The 15,298-nt window shown below is 46.4% G+C and overlaps 3 non-coding genes and 23 pseudogenes across 3 annotated transcripts; all 26 read right to left on the bottom strand.

Moving 5' to 3' along the window:
- Nucleotides 1-205: 205 nt before the first annotated feature.
- On the bottom strand, nucleotides 206-324 carry LOC148261047 (5S ribosomal RNA). The gene has a single exon (XR_015820692.1). It is a non-coding gene; the product is annotated as a 5S ribosomal RNA (ribosomal RNA).
- Nucleotides 325-533: 209 nt separating this feature from the next.
- Nucleotides 534-652, bottom strand: LOC148261046 (5S ribosomal RNA; annotated as a pseudogene).
- Nucleotides 653-1,532: 880 nt separating this feature from the next.
- LOC148261045 (5S ribosomal RNA) lies at nucleotides 1,533-1,651 on the bottom strand. Its single transcript, XR_015820404.1, has one exon. It is a non-coding gene; the product is annotated as a 5S ribosomal RNA (ribosomal RNA).
- A 205-nt stretch (nucleotides 1,652-1,856) lies between these two features.
- LOC148261044 (5S ribosomal RNA) lies at nucleotides 1,857-1,975 on the bottom strand (annotated as a pseudogene).
- A 559-nt stretch (nucleotides 1,976-2,534) lies between these two features.
- Nucleotides 2,535-2,653, bottom strand: LOC148261043 (5S ribosomal RNA; annotated as a pseudogene).
- A 204-nt stretch (nucleotides 2,654-2,857) lies between these two features.
- On the bottom strand, nucleotides 2,858-2,975 carry LOC148261042 (5S ribosomal RNA; annotated as a pseudogene).
- Nucleotides 2,976-3,535: 560 nt separating this feature from the next.
- Nucleotides 3,536-3,654, bottom strand: LOC148261041 (5S ribosomal RNA). Its single transcript, XR_015820254.1, has one exon. It is a non-coding gene; the product is annotated as a 5S ribosomal RNA (ribosomal RNA).
- A 205-nt stretch (nucleotides 3,655-3,859) lies between these two features.
- LOC148261040 (5S ribosomal RNA) lies at nucleotides 3,860-3,978 on the bottom strand (annotated as a pseudogene).
- Nucleotides 3,979-4,540: 562 nt separating this feature from the next.
- On the bottom strand, nucleotides 4,541-4,659 carry LOC148261039 (5S ribosomal RNA; annotated as a pseudogene).
- A 559-nt stretch (nucleotides 4,660-5,218) lies between these two features.
- LOC148261038 (5S ribosomal RNA) lies at nucleotides 5,219-5,337 on the bottom strand (annotated as a pseudogene).
- A 562-nt stretch (nucleotides 5,338-5,899) lies between these two features.
- Nucleotides 5,900-6,018, bottom strand: LOC148261037 (5S ribosomal RNA; annotated as a pseudogene).
- Nucleotides 6,019-6,224: 206 nt separating this feature from the next.
- Nucleotides 6,225-6,343, bottom strand: LOC148261036 (5S ribosomal RNA; annotated as a pseudogene).
- A 205-nt stretch (nucleotides 6,344-6,548) lies between these two features.
- LOC148261035 (5S ribosomal RNA) lies at nucleotides 6,549-6,666 on the bottom strand (annotated as a pseudogene).
- Nucleotides 6,667-7,228: 562 nt separating this feature from the next.
- On the bottom strand, nucleotides 7,229-7,347 carry LOC148261034 (5S ribosomal RNA; annotated as a pseudogene).
- Nucleotides 7,348-8,233: 886 nt separating this feature from the next.
- Nucleotides 8,234-8,352, bottom strand: LOC148261033 (5S ribosomal RNA; annotated as a pseudogene).
- An 884-nt stretch (nucleotides 8,353-9,236) lies between these two features.
- LOC148261032 (5S ribosomal RNA) lies at nucleotides 9,237-9,355 on the bottom strand (annotated as a pseudogene).
- Nucleotides 9,356-9,560: 205 nt separating this feature from the next.
- On the bottom strand, nucleotides 9,561-9,679 carry LOC148261031 (5S ribosomal RNA; annotated as a pseudogene).
- A 563-nt stretch (nucleotides 9,680-10,242) lies between these two features.
- LOC148261030 (5S ribosomal RNA) lies at nucleotides 10,243-10,361 on the bottom strand (annotated as a pseudogene).
- Nucleotides 10,362-10,570: 209 nt separating this feature from the next.
- On the bottom strand, nucleotides 10,571-10,695 carry LOC148261029 (5S ribosomal RNA; annotated as a pseudogene).
- A 567-nt stretch (nucleotides 10,696-11,262) lies between these two features.
- On the bottom strand, nucleotides 11,263-11,381 carry LOC148261028 (5S ribosomal RNA; annotated as a pseudogene).
- Nucleotides 11,382-11,590: 209 nt separating this feature from the next.
- Nucleotides 11,591-11,715, bottom strand: LOC148261027 (5S ribosomal RNA; annotated as a pseudogene).
- A 566-nt stretch (nucleotides 11,716-12,281) lies between these two features.
- On the bottom strand, nucleotides 12,282-12,400 carry LOC148261026 (5S ribosomal RNA; annotated as a pseudogene).
- A 563-nt stretch (nucleotides 12,401-12,963) lies between these two features.
- Nucleotides 12,964-13,082, bottom strand: LOC148261025 (5S ribosomal RNA; annotated as a pseudogene).
- Nucleotides 13,083-13,286: 204 nt separating this feature from the next.
- LOC148261024 (5S ribosomal RNA) lies at nucleotides 13,287-13,405 on the bottom strand (annotated as a pseudogene).
- A 563-nt stretch (nucleotides 13,406-13,968) lies between these two features.
- Nucleotides 13,969-14,087, bottom strand: LOC148261023 (5S ribosomal RNA; annotated as a pseudogene).
- Nucleotides 14,088-14,294: 207 nt separating this feature from the next.
- Nucleotides 14,295-14,413, bottom strand: LOC148261022 (5S ribosomal RNA; annotated as a pseudogene).
- Nucleotides 14,414-15,298: the final 885 nt, after the last annotated feature.

Raw genomic sequence — 15,298 nt, 5'->3', positions numbered from 1 at the left:
TCATTCTGCGCTGTAAATACATACACTTTTTCTCCCTCCATCCCCCCTCCCGTCATTTATTTCCTTGTGCGTGCACTTTGCATCTCTCCTTCTCGTTCTAATATCGATTAAAATGCCCCTGCTTCTTGACTCACATTTGTGTATAAACCAGTGGACCCTAGTTCCAGTCGCGCGTAACGTCGAACGACTCGTCTGAAAAAAAAAATTAGTGCGACACGAGGACTTCCCAGGAGGTCACCCATCCGAGTACTACTCTCGCCCAAGCACTATTATCTGCGGAGTTCTGATGGGATCTGGTGCATTAGTGCTGGTATGATCGCACGAGTTTAATTTCGCGCTGCAAATACATAAACTCCTTCTCCTTTCTTCCCCCTCCCGTCATTTGTTTCCTTGTGCGTGCGCACTGCACCTCTCGTTCTCGTTCAAATATCAAGTAAAATGCCATGGCACCGTGACTCACATTTGCGAATAAATCTGCGGACCATAATTAATGTCGCGCGTAACGTCTAACGGCACATCTAAAAAAAAGAAAATGGGTGCAATACGAGAACTTCCTAGGAGGGAACCCATCATTGTACTACTTTTGCCAAAGCACACTTAACTTCGGAGTTCTGATGGGATCCGGTGCATTTGTACTGGTGTGACCGCACCTGTTTAATTTCGTGCTGAAAATACATACACACCTTCTTCCCTCCCCCCCCCATCATTTGTTTCCTTGTGCGTTCACACTGCACCTCTCCTTCTCGTTGTAATATCGATAAAAATGCCCCTGATTTTTTACTCACATTTGCGTATAAACCAGCGGACCATAGTTCCAATCGCGCGTAACGTCGAACGACCCATCTGAAAAAAAATTGTTGTGATACGAGGACTTCCCAAGAGGTCACCCATCCGAGTACTACTCTCGCCCAAGCACAATTAACTGCAGAGTTCTGCTGGGATCCAGTGCATTAGTGTTGGTATGATGCCACTTGTTTAATTTTGGGCTTCAAATACAGACACTCCTTCTCTTTTCTTCCTCCTCCCGTCATTTGTTTCCTTGTGCGTGCGCACTGCACCTCCCGTACTCGTTCTAATATCAAGTAAAATGCCATGGGGACGTGACTCAAATTTGCGAATAAACCTGCGGACCATAAATCAAGTCGCGCTTAACGTCGAAAGAATCATCTACAAAAAGATGGGTGCAACACGAGAACCTTCCAAGAAAATGGGTGAAATATAAGGACTTCACTGGAGGTCACCCATCCGAGTACTTTTCTCGCCCAAGCACCCTTAACTGCGGAGTTCTGATAGAATCCGTTGCATTAGTCCTGGTATGATCCCTCATGTTTCATTCTGCACTGTAAATACATACACTCTTTCTCCTTCCATCCCCCCTCCCGTCATTTGTTTCCTTGTGCGTGCACTCTGCATCTCTCTTTCTCGTTCTAATATCAAGCAATATGCCCCGGCACCGTGACTCACCTTTGCAAATGAACCAGCGGATTATAATTCCATTCGTGCGTAACGTCCAATAACCCATCCGAAAAAAATAGGTGCAACACGAGGGCTTCCCAAGTGGTCACCCATCCGAGTACTACCCTCGCCCAAGCACACTTAACTGCGGAGTTCTGATGGGATCCGGAGCTTTAGTGCTGGTATGATCGTAACTTTTTAATTTCGCGCTGCAAATGCATACACTCCTTCTCCTTTCTTCCACCTCCCGTCATTTGTTTCCTTGTGCGTTCACACTTTACCTCTCATTCTCGTTCTAATATCGATTAAAATGCCCCTGCTTCTTGACTCACATTTGCGTATAAACCAGCGGACCCTAGTTCCAGACGAGCGTAACGTGGAATGACACGTCTAGAAAAAAATTGGTGCGACACGAGGACTTCCCAGGAGGTCACCCATCCGAGTATTAATCTCGCCCAAGCACACTTCACTGTGGAATTCTGATGGGATCCGGTGCATTAGTGCTGGTATGATCGCACCTGTTTAATTTTGCGCTGCAAATACATAAACTCATTCCCCTTTCTTCCCCCTCCCGTCATTTGTTTCCTTGTGCGTGCGCACTGCACCTCCCATTCTCGTTCTAATATCAAGTAAAATTCTACAGCGCCGTGACTCACATTTGCGAATAAACCTGAGGACCATAATACAAGTCGCGCGTAACGTCGAAAGAATCATTTGCAAAAAAATGGGTGCAACACGAGGACTTCACAAGAAAATGGGTGAAATATAAGGACTTCGCAGGAGGTAACCCATGCTAGTACTACTCTCGCCCAAGCACTTTTACCTACAGAGTTCTGATAGAATCCGTTCCATTAGTGCTGGTATCGCACCTGTTTTATTTTCGGCTATAAATACATACACTCATTCTCCTTTCTTCCCCCTCCCGTCATTTGTTTCCTTGTGCGTGCGCACTGCACCTCTCGTTCTCGTTCAAATATCAAGTAAAATGCCACGGCGCCGTGACTCACATTTGCGAATAAATCTGCGGACCATAATTAAAGTTGCGCGTAACGTCAAACGGCACATCTGAAAAAAAAAAATGGGTGCAACACGAGAACTTCCCAGGAGGTAACCCATCATTGTACTACTTTCGCCAAACCACACTTAACTGCGGAGTTCTGATGGGATCCGGTGCATTTGTGCTGGTGTGACCGCACCTGTTTAATTTCGTGCTGAAAATACATACACTCCTTCTTCCCTCCCGCACTCCCATCATTTGTTTCCTTTTGCGTTCACATTGCACCTCTCATTCTCGTTCTAATATCGATTAAAATGCCCCGGATTCTTGACTCACATTTGCGTATAAACCAGTGGACCATAGTTCCAGTCGCGCGTAATGTCGAACGACCTATCTGAAAAAATATTGTTGCGATACGAGGACTTCTCAAGAGGTCACCCATCCGAGTACTACTCTCGCCCAAGCACACTTAACTGCAGAGTTCTGATGGGATCCAGTGTATTAGTGCTGGTATGATGCCACTTGTTTAATTTTGCGCTCCAAATACATACACTCCTAATCTTTTCTTCCTCCTCCCGTCATTTGTTTCTTTGTGCGTGCGCACTGCACCTCCTGTACTCGTTCTAATATCAAGTAAAATGCCACGACGCCGTGACTCACATTTGCGAATAAACCTGTGGACCATAAATCAAGTCGCGCGTAACGTCGAAAGAATCATCTACAAAAAGATGGGTGCAACACGAGGACCTCCCAAGAAAATGTGTGAAATATAAGGACTTCGCAGGAGGTCACCCATCCGAGTACTTTTCTCGCCCAAGCACCCTTAACTATGGAGTTCTGATAGAATCCGTTGCATTAGTGCTGGTATGATCCCTCATGTTTTATTCTGCACTGCAAATACATACACTCTTTCTCCTTCCATCCCCCCTCCCGTCATTTGTTTCCTTGTGCGTGCACTCTGCATCTCTCTTTCTCGTTCTAATTTCAAGTAATATGCCCCGGCACCGTGACTCACCTTTGCAAATGAACTAGCGGTTTATAATTCCATTCGCGCGTAACGTCGAACAACCCATCCGAAAAAAATAGGTGCAACACGAGGGCTTCCCAAGTGGTCACCCATCCGAGTACTACTCTCGCCCAACCACACTTAACTTCGGAGCTCTGATGGGATCCGGAGCTTTAGTGCTGGTATGATCGCACCTTTTTAATTTTGCCCTGCAAATACATACACTCCTTCTCCTTTCTTCCTCATCCCGTCATTTGTTTCCTTATGCATTCACACTTCACCTCTCATTCTCGTTCTAATATCAATTAAAATGCCCCTGCTTCTTGACTCACATTTGCGTATAAACCAGCGGACCCTAGTTCCAGACGCGCGTAATGTCGAACGACCCGTCTGAAAAAAAATTAGTGCGACACGAGGACTTCCCAGGAGGTCACCCATCCGAGTACTAATCTCGCCCAAGCACAATTCACTGCGGAGTTCTGATTGGATCCAGTGCATTAGTGCTGGTATGATCGCACCTGTTTAACTTTGCGCTCCAAATACATAAACTCATTCCCCTTTCTTCCCTCTCCCGTCATTTGTTTCCTTTTGCGTGCGCACTGCACCTCCCGTTCTCGTTCTAATATCAAGTAAAATGCTACAGCGCCGTGACTCACATTTGCGAATAAACCTGAGGACCATAATTCAAGTCGCGCGTATCGTCGAAAGAATCATCTGCAAAAAAATGGGTGCAACACGAGGACTTCCTAAGAAAATGGGTGAAATATAAGGACTTCGCAGGAGGTCACCCATCCTAGTGTTTCTCTCGCCCAAGCACCCTTAACTTGCGGAGTTCTGATAGAATCCGTTGCATTGGTGCTGGTATGATTGCTCATGTTTCATTCTGCGCTGCAAATACATACACTTTTTCTCCCTCCATCCCCCCTCCCGTCATTTGTTTCCTTGTGCGTGCACTCTGCACCTCTCTTTCTCGTTCTAATATCAATTAAAATGCCCCTGCTTCTTGACTCACATTTATGTATAAACCAGTGGACCCTAGTTCCAGTCGCGCGTAACGTCGAACGACCCGTCTGAAAAAAAAATTAGTGCGACACGAGGACTTCCCAGGAGGTAACCCATCCGAGTACTACTCTCGCCCAAGCACACTTAAATGCAGTGTTCTGATGGGATCTGGTGCATTAGTGCTGGTATGATCACAGCTGTTTAATTTTGCGCTGCAAATACATAAACTCATTCCCCTTTCTTCCCCCTCCCGTCATTTGATTCCTTGTGCGTGCGCACTGCACCTCCCGTTCTCGTTCTAATATCAAGTAAAATTCTACAGCGCCGTGACTCACATTTGCGAATAAACCTGAGGACCATAATTCAAGTCGCGCGTAACGTCGAAAGAATCATCTGCAAAAAAATGGGTGCAACACGAGGACTTCATAAGAAAATGGGTGAAATATAAGGACTTCGCAGGAGGTAAACTATGCTTGTACCACTCTCGCCCAAGCACCCTTACCTACGGAGTTCTGATAGAATCCGTAGCATTAGTGCTGGTATGATCGCACCTGTTTCATTTCGTGCTGAAAATTCATACACTACTTCTCCTTCCCTCCCCCTCCCATCAATTGTTTCCTTGTGCGTTCACACTGCACCTCTCCTTCTCGTTCTAATATCGATTAAAATGCCCCTGCTTCTTGACTAACAATTGCGTATAAACCAGCGGACCCCAATTCCAATCGCGCGTAACGTCGAACGAGCCGTCTGAAAAAAAATTTGTGCGACACGAGGACTTCCCAAGAGGTCACACATCTGAGTACTACTCTCGCCCGAGCACACTTAACTGCGGAGTTCTAATAGGATCCGGTGCATTAGTGCTGGTATGATCGCACCAGTTTAATTCTGCGCTGCAAATACATAAACTCCTTCTCCTTTCTTCCCCTTCCCGTCATTTGTTTCCTTGTGCATGCGCACTGCACCTCCCGTGCTCATTCTAATATCAAGTAAAATGCTACGGTGCCGTGACTCACATTTGCGAATAAACCTGAGGACCATAATTCAAGTCGCGCGTATCGTCGAAAGAATCATCTGCAAAAAAATGGGTGCAACGCGAGGACTTCCTAAGAAAATGGGTGAAATATAAGGACTTCGCAGGAGGTCACCCATTCTAGTGCTACTCTCGCCCAAGCACCCTTAACTTGCGGAGTTCTGATAGAATCCGTTGCATTGGTGCTGGCATGATTGCTCATGTTTTATTCTGGGCTGCAAATACATACACTTTTTCTCCCTCCATCCCCCCTCCTGTCATTTGTTTCCTTGTGCGTGCACTCTGCATCTCTTCTTCTCGCTCTAATATCGATTAAAATGCCCCTGCTTCTTGACTCACATTTGCGTATAAACCAGTGGACCCCCGTTCCAGTCGCGCTTAACGTCGAACGACCCGTCTGAAAAAAAAATTAGTGCGACACGAGGACTTCCCAGGAGGTCACCCATCCGAGTACTACTCTCGCCCAAGCACAATTAACTGCGGAGTTCTGATGGGATCCGGTGCATTAGTGCTGGTATGATGGCACCCGTTTAATTTTGCGCTGCAAATACATAAACTCTTTCTCCTTCCATCCCCCCTCCCGTCATTTGTTTCCTTATGCGTGCACTCTGCATCTCTCTTTCTCGTTCTAATATCAAGTAATATGCCCCGGCACCGTGACTCACCTTTGCAAATGAACCAGCGGTTTATAATTCCATTCGCGCGTAACGTCGAACAACCCATCCAAAAAAAAATAGGAGCAACACGAGGGCTTCCCAGGTGGTCACCAATCCGAGTACTACTCTCGCCCAAACACATTTAACTGCGGAGTTCTGATGGGATCCGGAGCTTTAGTGCTGGTATGATCGCACCTATTTAATTTCGCGCTGCAAATACATACACTCCTTCTCTTTTCTTCCCCCTCCCGTCATTTGTTTCCTTGTGCGTTCACACTTCACCTCTCATTCTCGTTCTAATATCGATTGAAATGCCCCTGCTTCTTGACTCACATTTGCGTATAAACCAGCGGACCATAGTTCCAGACGCGTGTAACGTCGAACAACCCGTCTGAAAAAAAATTGGTGCGACACGAGGACTTCCCAGGAGGTCAACCATCCGAGTACTAATCTCGCCAAGCACACTTAACTGCGGAGTTCTGATGGGATCCGGGGCTTTAGTGCTGGTATGATCGCACCTGTTTAATTTCGCGCTGCAAATACATACACTCCTTCACCTTTCTTCCTCCTCCCGTCATTTGTTTTCTTGTGCTTTCACACTTCACCTCTCATTCTCGTTCTAATATCGATTAAAATGCCCCTGCTTCTTGACTCACATTTGCGTATAAACCAGCGGACCCTAGTTCCAGATGCGCGTAACGTCGAACGACCCGTCTGAAAAAAAAAAATTAGTGCGACACGAGGACTTCACAAGAAAATTGGTGAAATATAAGGACTTCGCAGGAGATAACACATGCTAGTACTACTCTCGCTCAAGTACCCTTACCTACGGAGTTCTGATAGAATCCGTTGCATTAGTGTTGGTATGATCGCACCTGTTTCATTTCGTGCTGAAAATACATACACTCCTTCTCCTTGCCTCCCCCTCCCATCAATTGTTTCCTTGTGCGTTCACACTGAACATCTCCTTCTCGTTCTAATATCGATTAAAATGCTCCTGTTTTTTGACTCACATTTGAGTATAAACCAGCGGACCCTAGTTCCAGTCGCGCGTAACGTCGAAGGACCTGTCTGAAAAAAAATTGGTGCGACATGAGGACTTCCCAGGAGGTCACCTATCCGAGTACTACTCACGCCCAAGCACACTTAACTGCGGAGTTTTGATGGGATCCGGTGCATTAGTGCTGGTATGATCGCACCCGTTCAATTCAGCGCTGCAAATACATAAACTCATTCTCCTTTCTTGCCCCTCCCGTCATTTGTTTCCTTGTGCGTGCGCACTGCACCTCCCGTGCTCGTTCCAATATCAAGTAAAATGCTACGGTGCCGTAACTCACATTTGCGAATAAACCTGAAGACTATAATTCAAGTCGCGCGTATCGTCGAAAGAATCATCTGCAAAAAAATGGGTGGAACACGAGGACTTCCTAAAAAAATGGGTGAAATATAAGGACTTCGCAGGAGGTCACCCATCCTAGTGCTACTCTCGCCCAAGCACCCTTAACTTGCGGAGTTCTGATAGAATCCGTTGCATTGGTGCTGGTATGATTGCTCATGTTTCATTCTGTGCGGCAAATACATACACTTTTTCTCCCTCCACCCCCCCTCCCGTCATTTGTTTCCTTGGGCGTGCACTCTGCATCTCTCCTTCTCGTTCTAATATCGATTAAAATGCCCCTGATTCTTGACTCACATTTGCGTATAAACCAGCGGACCAAAGTTCCAGTCGCGCGTAACGTCGAACGACCCATCTGAAAAAAAATTGTTGCGATATGAGGACTTCCCAAGAGGTCACCCATCCAAGTGCTACTCTCACCCAAGCACACTTAACTGCAGAGTTGTGATGGGATCCAGTGCATTAGTGCTGGTATGATGCCACTCGTTTAATTTTGCGCTTCAAATACATACACTCCTCTTTTATTCCACCTCCCGTCATTTGTTTCCTTGTGCGTGCGCACTGCACCTCTCGTTCTCGTTCAAATATCAAGTAAAATTCCATGGCGCCGTGACTCACATTTGCGAATAAATCTGCGGACCATAATTAAAGTCGCACGTAACGTCGAACGACACATCTGAAAAAAAGAAAATGGGTGCAACACGAGAACTTCCCAGGAGGTAACCCATCATTGTACTACTTTCGCCAAAGCACACTTAACTGCGGAGTTCTGATGGGATCCGGTGCATTTGTGCTGGTGTGACCGCACCTGTTTAATTTCGTCCTGAAAATACATACACTCCTTCTTCCCTCCCCCCCTCCAATCATTTGTTTCCTTGTACGTTCACACTGCACCTCTACTTCTCGTTCTAATATCGATTAAAATGCCCTTGATTCTTGACTCACATTTGCGTATAAACCAGCGGACCATAGTTCCAGTCGCACGTAACGTCGAACGACCCATCTGAAAAAAAATTTTTTGCGATACGAGGACTTCCCAAGAGGTCACCCATCCGAGTACTACTTTCGCCCAAGCACACTTAACTGCAGAGTTATGATGGGATCCAGTGCATTAGTGCTGGTATGATGCCACTTGTATAATTTTGCGCTTCTAATACATACGCTCCTTCTCTTTTCTTCCTCCTCCCGTCATTTGTTTCCTTGTGCGTGCGCACTGCACCTCCCGTACTCGTTCTAATATCAAGTAAAATGCCACGGTGCCGTGTCTCACATTTGCAAAAAAACCTACAGACCATAAATCAAGTCGCGCGTAACGTCGTAAGAATCATCTGCAAAAAGATGGGTGCAACACGAGGACCTCCCAAGAAAATGGGTGAAATATAAGGACTTCGCAGGAGGTCACCCATCCAAGTACGTTTTTCGCCCAAGCACCCTTAACTGCGGAGTTCTGATAGAATCCGTTGCATTAGTACTGGTATGATCCCTCATGTTTCATTCTGCACTGCAAATACATACACTCTTTCTCCTCCCATCCCCCCTCCCGTCATTTGTTTCCTTGTGCGTGCACTCTGCATCTCTCTTTCTCGTTCTAATATCAAGTAATATGCCCCGGCACCGTGACTCACCTTTGCAAATGAACCAGCGGTTTATAATTCCATTCGTGCGTAATGTCGAACAACCTATCCGAAAAAAAATAGGTGCAACACGAGGGCTTCCCAAGTGGTCACCCATCCGAGTACTACCCTCGCCCAAGCACACTTAACTGTGGAGTTGTGATGGGATCCGCAGCTTTAGTGCTGGTATGATCGCACCTGTTTAATTTCGTGCTGCAAATACATACACTCTTTCTCCTTTCTTCCCCCTCCCGTCATTTGTTTCCTTGTGCGTTCACACTTCACGTCTCATTCTCGTTCTAATATCGATTAAAATGCCCCTGCTTCTTGACTCACATTTGCGTATAAACCAGCAGACCCTAGTTCCAGACGCGCGTAACGTCGAACGACCCGTCTGAAAAAAAATTGCTGCGACACGAGGACTTCCCAGGAGGTCACCCATCCGAGTACTAATCTCGCCCAAGCACACTTCACTGTGGAGTTCTGATGGGATCCGGTGCATTAGTGCTGGTATGATAGCACCTCTTTAATTTTGCGCTGGAAATACATAAACTCATTCCCCTTTCTTCCCCCTCTCGTCATTTGTTTCCTTGTGCGTGCGCACTGCACCTCCCGTTCTTGTTCTAATATCAAGTAAAATGATACAACGCCGTGACTCACATTTGCGAATAAACCTGAGGACCATAATTCAAGTCGCGCGTAACGTCGAAAGAATCATCTGCAAAAAAATGGGTGCAACACGAGGACTTCACAAGAAAATGGGTGAATTATAAGGACTTCGCAGGAGGTAACCAATGCTAGTACTACTCTCGCCCAAACACCCTTACCTACGGAGTTCTGATAGAATCCGTTGCATTAGTGCTGGTATGATCGCACCTGTTTCATTTTGCGCTGCAAATACATACACTCCTTCTCCTTTCTTTCCCCTCCCGTCATTTGTTTCCTTGTGCGTGTGCACTGCCCCTCTCGTTCTCGTTCAAATATCAAGTAAAATGCCACAGCGCCGTGGCTCACATTTGCAAATAAATCTGCGGACCATAATTAAAGTCGCGCGTAACGTCGAGCGGCACATCTGAAAAAAAGAAAAAGGATGCAGCACGAGAACTTCCCAGGAGGTAACCCATCATTGTACTACTTTCGCCAAAGCATAGTTAACTGCGGAGTTCTGATGGGATCCGGTGCATTTGTGCTGGTGTGACCGCACCTGTTTAATTTCGTGCTGAAAATACATACACTCCTTCTTCCCTCCCCCCCTCCCATCATTTGTTTCTTTGTGCGTTCACACTGCACCTCTCCTTCTCGTTCTAATATCGATTAAAATGCCCCTGATTCTTGACTCACATTTGCGTATAAACCAGTGGACCTTAGTTCCAGTCGCGCGTAACGTCGAACGACCCGTCTGAAAAAAAATTGGTGCGACACGAGGACCTCCCAGGAGGTCACCTCCCAGGAGGTCACCCATCCGAGTACTACTCTCGCCCAAGCACACTTAACTCTAGAGTTCTGATGGGATCTAGTGCATTAGTGCTGGTATGATCGCACCCGTTTAATTCTGCGCTGTAAATACATAAACTCCTTCCCCTTTCTTCTCCCTCCCGTCATTTGTTTCCTTGTGCGTGCGCACTGCACCTCCCGTTCTTGTTCTAATATCAAGTAAAATGCTACAACGCCGTGACTCACATTTGCGAATAAACCTGAGGACCATAATTCAAGTCGCTTGTAACGTCGAAAGAATCATCTGCAAAAAAATGGGTGCAACACGAGGACTTCACAAGAAAATGGGTGAAATATAAGGACTTCGCAGGAGGTAACCAATGCTAGTACTACTCTCGCCCAAACACCCTTACCTACGGAGTTCTGATAGAATCCGTTGCATTAGTGCTGGTATGATCGCACCTGTTTCATTTTGCGTTGCAAATACATACACTCATTCTCCTTTCTTTCCCCTCCCGTCATTTGTTTCCTTGTGCGTGTGCACTGCCCCTCTCGTTCTCGTTCAAATATCAAGTAAAATGCCACGGCGCCGTGGCTCACATTTGCAAATAAATCTGCGGACCATAATTAAAGTCGCGCGTAACGTCGAGCGACACATCTGAAAAAAAGAAAAAGGATGCAGCACGAGAACTTCCCAGGAGGTAACCCATCATTGTACTACTTTCGCCAAAGCATAGTTAACTTCGGAGTTCTGATGGGATCCGGTGCATTTGTGCTGGTGTGACCGTACCTGTTTAATTTCGTGCTGAAAATACATACACTCCTTCTTCCCTCCCCCCCTCCCATCATTTGTTTCCTTGTGCGTTCACACTGCACCTCTCCTTCTCGTTCTAATATCGATTAAAATGCCCCTGATTCTTGACTCACATTTGCGTATAAACCAGTGGACCTTAGTTCCAGTCGCGCGTAACGTCGAACGACCCGTCTGAAAAAAAATTGGTGCGACACGAGGACCTCCCAGGAGGTCACCTCCCAAGAGGTCACCCATCCGAGTACTACTCTCGCCCAAGCACACTTAACTCTAGAGTTCTGATGGGATCTAGTGCATTAGTGCTGGTATGATCGCACCCGTTTAATTTTGCGCTGTAAATACATAAACTCCTTCCCCTTTCTTCTCCCTCCCGTCATTTGTTTCCTTGTGCGTGCGCACTGCACCTCCCGTGCTCGTTCTAATATAAAGTAAAATACTACGGTGCTGAGACTCACATTTACGAATAAACCTGAGGACCATAATTCAAGTCACGCGTATCGTCGAAAGAATCATCTGCAAAAAAGTGGGTGCAACACGAGGACTTCCTAAGAAAATGGGTGAAATATAAGGACTTCGCAGGAGTTCACCCATCCGAGTACTTTTCTCGCCCAAGCACCCTTAACTGCGTTGTTCTGATAGAATATGTTGCATTGGTACTGGTATGATTGCTCATGTTTCATTCTGCACTACAAATACATGCACTTTTTCTCCCTCCATCCCCCCTCCCGTCATTTGTTTCCTTGTACGTGCACTCTGCATCTCTCCTTCTCGTTCTAATATCGATAAAAATGCCCCTACTTCTTGGCTCACATTTACGTATAATCTAGTGGACCCTAATTCCAGTCGCGCGTAATGTCGAACGACCCGTCTGAAAAAAAAACTTTGTGCGACACGAGGACTTCCCAGGAGGTCACCCATCCGAGTACTAATCTCGCCCAATCACACTTCACTGCGGAGTTCTTATGGGATCCGGTGCATTAGTGCTAGTATGATCGCACCTGTTTAATTTTGCGCTACAAATACATAAACTCATTCCCCTTTCTTCTCCCTCCCGTCATTTGTATCCTTGTGCGTGCGCACTGCACCTCCCGTTCTCGTTCTAATATCAAGTAAAATACAACAGCGTCGTGACTCACATCTGCGAATAAACCATAGGACCATAATTCAAGACGCGCGTAACGTCGAAAGAATCATCTGCAAAAAAATGGGTACAACACGAGGACTTCACAAGAAAATGGGTGAAATATAAGGACTTCGCAGGAGGTAACCCATGGTAGTACTACTCTCGCCCAAGCACCCTTACCTACGGAGTTCTGATAGAATCCGTTGCATTATTGCTGGTATGATCGCACCTGTTTCATTTCGCGCTGCAAATACATACACTCCTTCTCCTTTCTTCCCCCTCCCGTCATTTGTTTCCTTGTGCGTGCGCACTGCACCTCTTATTCTCATTCAAATATCAAGTAAAATGCCACGGGGCCGTGACTCACATTTGCGAATAAATTTGCGGACCATAATTCAAGTCGCGCGTAACGTCGAACGGCACATCTGAAAAAAAGAAAATGGGTACAACACGAGAACTTCCCAGGAGGTAACCCATCATTGTACTACTTTCGCCAAAGCACACTTAACTACGGAGTTCTGATGGGATCCGGTGCGTTTGTGCCAGTGTGACAACACCTGTTTAATTCCGCGCTGCAAATGCATAAACTCCTTCTCCTTTCCTCCCCCTCCCGTCATTTGATTCCTTGTGCGTCACACTGCACCTCTCCTTCTCGTTCTAATATCGATTAAAATGCCCCTGATTCTTGACTCACATTTGCGTATAAACCAGCGGACCATAGTTCCAGTTGCGCGTAACGCCGAACGACCCGTCTGAAAAAAAATTGGTGCGACACGAGGACTTCCCAGGTGGTCACCAATCCAAGTACTACTCTCCCCCAAGCACACTTAACTGCAGAGTTCTGATGGGATCCAGTGCATTAGTGCTGGTATGATCGCACCCGTTTAATTCTGCGCTGCAAATACATAAACTCCTTCTCCTTTCTTCCCCCTCCCGTCATTTGTTTCCTTGTGCGTGCGCACTGCACCTCCCGTGCTCGTTCTAATATCAATTAAAATACTACGATGCCGTGACTCACATTTGCGAATAAACTTGAGGACCATAATTCAAGTCGTGCGTATCGTCGAAAGAATCATCTGCAAAAAAATGGGTGGAACACGAGGACTTCTTAAGAAAATGGGTGAAATATAAGGACTTCGCAGGAGGTCACCCACCCTAGTGGTACTCTCGCCCAAGCACCCTTAACTTGCGGAGTTCTGATAGAATCCATTGCATTGGTGCTGGTATGATTGCTAATGTTTCATTCTACGCTGCAAATACATACACTTTTTATCCCTCTATCCCCCCCTCCCGTCATTTGTTTCCTTGTGCGTGCACTCTGCATCTCTCCTTCTCGTTCTAATATCGATTAAAATGCCCCTGCTTCCTGACTCACATTTGCGTATAAACCAGTGGACCCTAGTTCCAGTCGCGCGTAACGTCGAACGACCCGTTTGAAAAAAAAATTAGTGCGACACGAGGACTTCCCAAGAGGTCACCCATACGAGTACTACTCTCGCCAAAACACACTTAACTGCGGAGTTCTGATGGGATCTGGTGCATTAGTGCTGGTATGATCGCACCTGTTTAATTTCGCGCTGCAAATACATAAACTCCTTTTCCTTTCTTCCCCCTCCCGTCATTTGTTTCCTTGTGCGTGCGCACTGCACCTCTCGTTCTCGTTCAAATATCAAGTAAAATGCCACGGTGCCGTGACTCACATTTGCGAATAAATCTGCGGACCATAATTAAAGTCGCGCATAACGTCGAACGGCACATCTGAAAAAAAAAATGGGTGCAACACGAGAATTTCCCAGGAGGTAACCCATCATTGTACTACTTTCGCCAAAGCACAGTTAACTGCGGAGTTCTGATGGGATCTGGTGCATTTGTGCTGGTGTGACCGCACCTGTTTTATTTCGTGCTGAAAATACATACACTCCTTCTTCCCTCACCCCCTCCCATCATTTGTTTCCTTGTGCGTTCACACTGCACCTCTCCTTCTCGTTCTAATATCGATTAAAATGCCCCTGATTCTTGACTCACATTTGCGTATAAACCAGTGGACCCTAGTTCCAGTCGCGCGTAACGTCGAACGACCCGTCTGAAAAAAAAATTAGTGCGACATGAGGACTTCCCAAGAGGTCACCCATATGAGTACTACTCTCGCCCAAGCACCCTTAACTTGCGGAGTTCTGATAGAATACGTTGCATTGGTGCTGGTATGATTGCTCATGTTTCATTCTGCGCTGCAAATACATACACTTTTTCTCCCTCCATCCCCCCTCCCGTCATTTGTTTCCTTGTGCGTGCGCACTGCACCTCCCGTGCTCGTTCTAATATAAAGTAAAATGCTACGGTGCCGTGACTCACATTTGCGAATAAACCTGAGGACCATAATTCAAGTCGGGCGTATCGTCGAAAGAATCATCTGCAAAAAAATGGGTGCAACACGAGGACTTCCTAAGAAAATGGGTGAAATATAAGGACTTCGCAGGAGGTCACCCATCCTAGTGCTACTCTCGCCCAACCACCCTTAACTTGCGGAGTTCTGATAGAATCCGTTGCATTAGTGCTGGTATGATTGCTAATGTTTCATTCTACGCTGCAAATACATACACTTTTTATCCCTCCATCCCCCCCTCCCGTCATTTGTTTCCTTGTGCGTGCACTCTGCATCTCTCCTCCTCATTCTAATATCGATTAAAATGCCCCTGCTTCTTGACTCACATTTACGTATAAACCAGTGGACTCTCGTTCCAGTCGCGCGTAACGTCGAACGACCCGTCTGAAAAA

This window comes from Carica papaya, chromosome 5 (assembly GCF_054855325.1).
Source record: "Carica papaya isolate Zhongbai chromosome 5, ASM5485532v1, whole genome shotgun sequence".
In the NCBI taxonomy this organism is placed as follows: Eukaryota; Viridiplantae; Streptophyta; class Magnoliopsida; order Brassicales; family Caricaceae; genus Carica; species Carica papaya.
Note: the sequence above shows the minus strand (reverse complement) of the source record. Positions and strands in the feature narration are given on the sequence as shown.